Source organism: Neophocaena asiaeorientalis, unplaced genomic scaffold (genome assembly GCF_003031525.2).
Source record: "Neophocaena asiaeorientalis asiaeorientalis breed wild unplaced genomic scaffold, Neophocaena_asiaeorientalis_V1.1 scaffold85, whole genome shotgun sequence".
In the NCBI taxonomy this organism is placed as follows: Eukaryota; Metazoa; Chordata; class Mammalia; order Artiodactyla; family Phocoenidae; genus Neophocaena; species Neophocaena asiaeorientalis.
The window spans coordinates 3,689,681-3,695,896 of record NW_020174301.1 but is presented as its reverse complement, the minus strand read 5'-3'; positions in this window follow the sequence as shown (position 1 = coordinate 3,695,896).

Genomic DNA, 6,216 nt, shown 5'->3' with positions numbered 1-6,216 from the left:
GAATTTCCATTACTAAAAGTGCTCTTTATAAATGTGTGTAACAATAGCCTGGAGGAAAAGTACAAGTCAGCTGCCAAAGGAGGAGGGGGTGTCTGTCTCAGTAAGCTCAGATTGTAGGCATGGGGGTCAGAGGAGGGGAGAGGGCAGCTTTTGCGAAGGGGTCTCCACACCCCACCCCCATCTCATTGCTTATAATTAGTGAGAGAAATCTGAGCTACTGCCAGTGTCTGCGGACCTTGAATATTATAAGGCCAACGTGGCGTCAAATATCTTAACATTCATAAGTGTTATGGGCTGTAAATAAAGCCTGTGGATTTATGACCCGGTGGCGCTTGCCAGCAAAGGACTGGGGCACATTTCTTTCAGCAGACCTGTCGAGGTGCAAGTTTGCCTTTGGTTGTAAAATTAACCATTTCCTTCACAAACGTGCTCAATTATAAGTCAGAGTTGAAGATTTACTTACAAGGTTGCCAATATCCACCCCCAGAAGAAACTCAGACGCCCACAACACACACCCCCTTCAAAAATAAAAGCCTTGAGAATTCGATTCACCCTGCTCCTTCTCAAAACTTCTGAAATGTGTCACCTCGAAACAGTTATACATGTGGTTAAAGATATTATCTAATTCCACTCACCAAGACTAAAAAAGCTTACACCTACTTCCCTGGAAAGTGCTTATTTATTTGGCAACTCCATGTTTTAAAAAAACAATAAAGGAGTAAATCACTCCTTGCCTGAAGTTTTGTCCCTTCCCCCAATATAATGTCATCTATTTCCTGTGTAGGAGAGAGCCTCTGCTAAATCCAGGTTGCCTCAGACTTAACTGCCAATAAACCAACTTCCACAGAACTTCCAGACAGCTGGGGAAAAGGTCCTCGGAGTTTTAGTCATGGTCCAGAAACACAGGTCCACACAAAAATTTGCAGCTGTCCTTTCTCTGCAGTGCATTTTTAATGTGATTCGGGGGCCCCTGTTGTGAAACATCTGACAAAATGTAAAATCCTCTTAGATACCTTCTAGTTTACCCCCTGTGCATGTGTAAGAGAAGTTGCACCAACATTTCTCCACCAAGAAATCTAGGCGCTTTTCGTATGCACACAGGCACCTCGTGGGATGTGAGGAGGCTTCAAAACCTGGAAAGACTTCTACTGTAATCTTTAAAAGCACAGCCTCTGGTGCAACTATTAAAATGCTGGTTTTCTAAAGCAAATATTTTTTTAATAGCATGCAGAACTGCAGTTATCCCGCGCTAACAGAACAGCATTCTTGATCTGCCAGCCCCCGGAAACCTCCCTGTAACTTTTTCACAGCTTGCTAAGAAACAGAAAGCGCACCAGCTTCCAGCAGGGACGCTAAATGAAATCCCCATCAGTAAAATTAAAATCAAGGTGGAAAACTCCTAGCCAGAGCGGGGATTGTTTTCCTCCAAAGCTTTTCTCAATCAGATAGGGGGCATCAGTGAAAGCTACTTCCCTTCAGCAGTCAAAAGTTTCCAAAAACACTTCTTCCAGATAAACACTCCAGGCTCCCGGACTGCCTCATAGTTTGTTTCTGGGGTTTCAGAAAGCTTTCATTTCAACAAACTGCAAAGCACTGGCATATTAAATTTATAATCATTAAAATATGACTTACTGGGTGAATGTTGAGCCCATAATCCAAACTGCAGACATTAAACCCCAACCTATAAAGATTAGCACGGAATTAATACTTTGCATTGAGACTGAAATCTAAACATGTTTGCCATAAATATTTCTGAAGGAGATGAAAAACAATTAGCATAAATACCAAAGAAGGGCAAGAACACCTGTTCTTTTTCAGGGCGATAAGCATTTTATTGTTCTCTATTTAAAATGTAATGACCTGTGTAATTACAGTAATATTACATTGTTATGTAGGGGCTTGGAATGTCACACTTTGAAAAGTGTTGTCAAAACAATCAGGGGTGAAGGTGGGGGGTAGGAGGACAATGGGGAAGGACCACCATTAACCCTTCACACTCCGAGGTCTAAATCTTTTGTATTAGAAAGGATTATGCTGTTTGAGCGAGGAGAAAACATCCATTTTTCACCAGGCAGAAAGAGAAGGTGCTGCCCGGCTAAATAAAACCCCAGTGAATAATAGGCCCCTCTTGGTTTCCTTTAAATGCTGGATTCCAAGTTCAAAAATGAATTCAAGATGCTGCTTATTTACTTGTTCAACCTAGTAGCAAACAGCTTCAGCTGAAAAGCAAACAACTTTGGATCAAAGAAGATGTGAAAGCTCTAATAATCAACCCCTTAAAAAGAATTTCAAACCTAACTGGAATTTCGGCCACCGTATCCCATATTCTCATTTGGCAGGAGGGAAAAAAGAAACATAAAACTACTCTTTCCTATCTACTTTAATATGGTAACAGTATTCTTATCTTTGGTGTATACAAATGTTACCACAATTCTAATATTTGCAGTTCTATCACCTCCCATCTACTCAACCAGACCTCTCACCTTAATGCTTTTTTGTATTCGAACCTTTTTAAAAGCTGTTCCTATTACAGTATCAAAGGCTAAATTAATGTGACGTAGAAATCTTTTGTCATTTTAAAATAAAATTATTACTATCAAGCTTTATGGCGTCTCCAGCAATTAAAGCATTGTTCTTGAGATAAAATATTATTCATCATAAGCCCATTTAATGATACTCCTTAATTCTTTACATTCTTAAAAAGAAAAGCAGAAATCAGGAATCCAAAGAGTTTGCTTTTTAAAGGAGGCAACTGCTTACAGGTACACTCATAAGTTAACAGAAAATGTAGCAAAAGAACACCACCACCAAGGAGGGTCTGGAAGAGAATAGAACATACAGCTAATTTGTCTTTACACCTTGCCCTCAAAAACACACTCTATGAAGCACTAAGAATTTCAGATGAGCATGAAAAGACCGCTATCTTGCCTATAGATTCCTTCGGCAGCTGTATCAAATCTGGAATTGCAAGCCGGCCCTCTGATCGAAGAGGTCAGGAGTGACACACAACAGCCTCTCAGCCTCATTTCCATGGCTCTACTTACCGGCTTAAATAACCTTAATTCTGGAGCACATCAGCTAACCCAGGTAACAGATAGGAGGAGGAAGGGCCCGTGCACACTAAAGATGTCTGTTGGTGTTTGACACGCAAATACTAAAACTGCCTCCTGACTTCAGAAATGTCTTCTCAGACTCCATCTGATGTCACAGCATCAGGCCACCCGCTATGTCCACAATTAAAATAACTAGACGCCGAGGGTTCCTACAATGCCCACAGAGGGGACGGGGTTGTTGGGAGCCATCCTTTTCGCACCGGGAAATCATTTATTTACCTTTAACAATTTCCCTGTTCCCTAATTACAGCGCAACACAACTGTTAGAGTTTCAGGAGATCTTGCGGCAAGATTGCCAGCGGTCACAGGCAGGAGTTTGCAAAGAGTCAAGAAGGCCAGCAAGCCCACCATCAAAGCTCAATATTCAGATGGCCATTCAGATGGCCTTTCAGATGGCTAAGTGGATTTTAAAATAATACCAGAGAGGCTTCCATCGTAGGGGGAGGGGAGGAGAGTAAGAAATTCCCAGGGTTACTTTGGAATGTCGCTTGGTCGGCTTGGTTATTACACAAACTCTCCGATTCTGAGCCGAATACTCCCGGTTCAGGATGCCCACAGGCTCCCAAGAAAAATACAACGTAACCGGACTATGTTTCCCCTACAGCTGCAACCCCACTGCCCGGCCCCCGCCGCCTGAAAGAACTGGCCCTGAAGGAGGAGGTCGGGCTGAAATGCTCTCCCAGCTTCCCAAGCATGCAGAAGCCTGGGCGCGCGGGAGGGGGAGGGAGGGTAATAATTATTTCTCTTTCCTGGCCATAAAAAATGACCGGTCTAGCATGCCCTTGCCATTTTTGCCAGGGCCCCAAAAAACAAGTCAAACCTGATAGTTAATATTTTAATGCTTAAGAACACTTGTAGATCTGATCGACTCCCGTCCGGCAAGCCCTCGGCCATTAGCACCGAATCCACGGCTGCTGAACAGTGGGTGCACTATTTCAAATTACTATCTCGAGTTACCGAAAAATAAAAGAAAACAGAAGGAGTGAGTGTAAATAAGAGGTAGGGGGACCAAACCAGAGAGGGTGCAAAATGACAATCCCGAGAAGCCGGGCACAAATGGGGGCAGAGGCCTGTCGGGGAAGAGGGTGAGCCTTATTCACAAATGTCACGGGGGGGCGCGGGACGCACGCCGCGGGAAGCGCCACCCCCCCGGAGCCTGGCACCCCGCGCCTCCCTGGAGCCCCCAAAGTTGGGTGGCCCACGATCAGCAGCCCAATCCCTTGAAAGAAAGGAGCCCTCGGCCTCCCTCACCCTCTATACACCCTTGGGCCCCGCACAACCTGGTCTCTGGCCCCCCAGGGCCCACTGAGGGCCTTCTCGGAAGCTGGCGAGCGCAGATCCCGCTATAAACCCCAAGGCACCAAAATTCCCTAGAAATACATCAAGTCCGCTCGGAGGAGGCCATCCCGGCTCCAGACAAACCAAAACCCGCGGCCACAGGGGCCTCTCCACCCCGCGCGGCCCGGGAGAGCCCGCAGCCAGCGCGCCGGGCAGCCGAGCCGGCCACGGCGCCCAGGGCGCTCGCGGCCCTGCGGGGTGGCCCCAGAAAAGGAAGCCCAGAGCCCCCAAGTTTGCAGTGGGACCAGTCTTGGAAGCGTGACCTTCCAGGGGAAAAGGGAAGGAGGGCTGAGAGCCAGCCATCGCCACTAGAAAGCTAAACAAATAAGCGGCCGAAAGAGAAAGACGAGGCGCTTCTCCAAGGCCCCGGGCTCCGCGCGCCCGCTAGTTCTCAAGTCCAACGCCTGGAGGACAATCCACTCTACCCCGCGCGTCGGGCGCAGCCCATTAACTCAGTCCCCGGCAGCGGCAGCCAAGGGGTTAACCGGGGAAAGCCCAAGACGCCACTGAAGAGGGAAGGAAAAGAGAAAGAGAGAGAGGGAGAGGGAGAAAAGAGCGAGCCACACAGTCATCTTCCCAGGGTGAAGAAACAAACACCACCACCAAAGGGGGCGGGGGGAATCAGAGCGCAAAAAAAAGTTCTTCTGATTCCCCCCCAACCAACAAAGCCCTGCTTGGAAAGAAAAGTCTCCCCAACATCACGAGGCAACAAACTGAAAGCAAGAACATGGCGAAGTGCAAACAAATCCAGTCCACAAAAGGCAGAAAAGTTTGGAGAGTTTTTTTGGCGACTGCGGGGCGCGCGGGGCGTACTCACCTTCTTCCAAACTTTCCCGGGATTTATCTCGGAAACTTTCGGAGCGAGGCGGAGGCCGTCTTTCCGCCTTCCCGGAGGGGTGGAGGTGGGGAGGGCGAGGGGCAAACGCCACGCAGAGGGGGGAGATGGGGGAGAAAAAGAATCAGCGAGGTGGGGGGGTGTGGGATGGGAGAGAAAAACAGGGTTACAATGAGAACCCCGCCAGCCCGAGGGGCTTTTCCTACCTCGGAATCGGAGGAGCTGTTTTGATTCGTTTCTGATTCATTGACTAGAGACGATTTGACATCAGCTAAATCCCTCTCTGCCGAGGAGTTTTCGGAGCTCTTCTCCTCTTGCTCGCCCTCGTCTTTGAAGGAAATCAGTTCGTCGTTGGCGCCTAGGTCATCTCCTCCACCGCCGTTCAGCTGCGGCATTTTTTTCACCCACCAGCAGCAATTTTGGAAGAAAAATGAAGGAGAAAGAAAAGCCAAAAAAAAAAAAAAACCCAAAAAGTTTTGCCCCCCCCCAAGAAAAATACTGCAAGAAAAAGACGAGTCCAAGGTGAACTTTTTTCTGCTTTGGGGTCTTTTTCTCCTGGGGAGGGGAAAGAGGGAGGAGGGGAGGGGAAGGGGGGGGAGATCTTCTGCACGCGTGAGTTTGGGTTTCTTTTTTCTCTCGTTCCCAAGGATCCGATCAATGTGCAAAAAACTAATAAATAAAAAAAGGGGGGTAAAAAAAAACACCCACACCAACAACAACAAGAAGTCAGATATAAAGAGCAAAGGGGGGGGAAGCCGAAGATACAGGAGGAGCTCGTGCCGCTCGGATTTGAGTGAGTTGAAGTTAGACTGAGAGCTTTTCAGTTCAAAGGCGGCGCTGATTGACAGATAGAAAAAGGGGGATCGAAATCCGGAGGAACGGAGTAGTCTGGGAGCGGAGATTATTGACAGGGAGAGAGGAACACACACG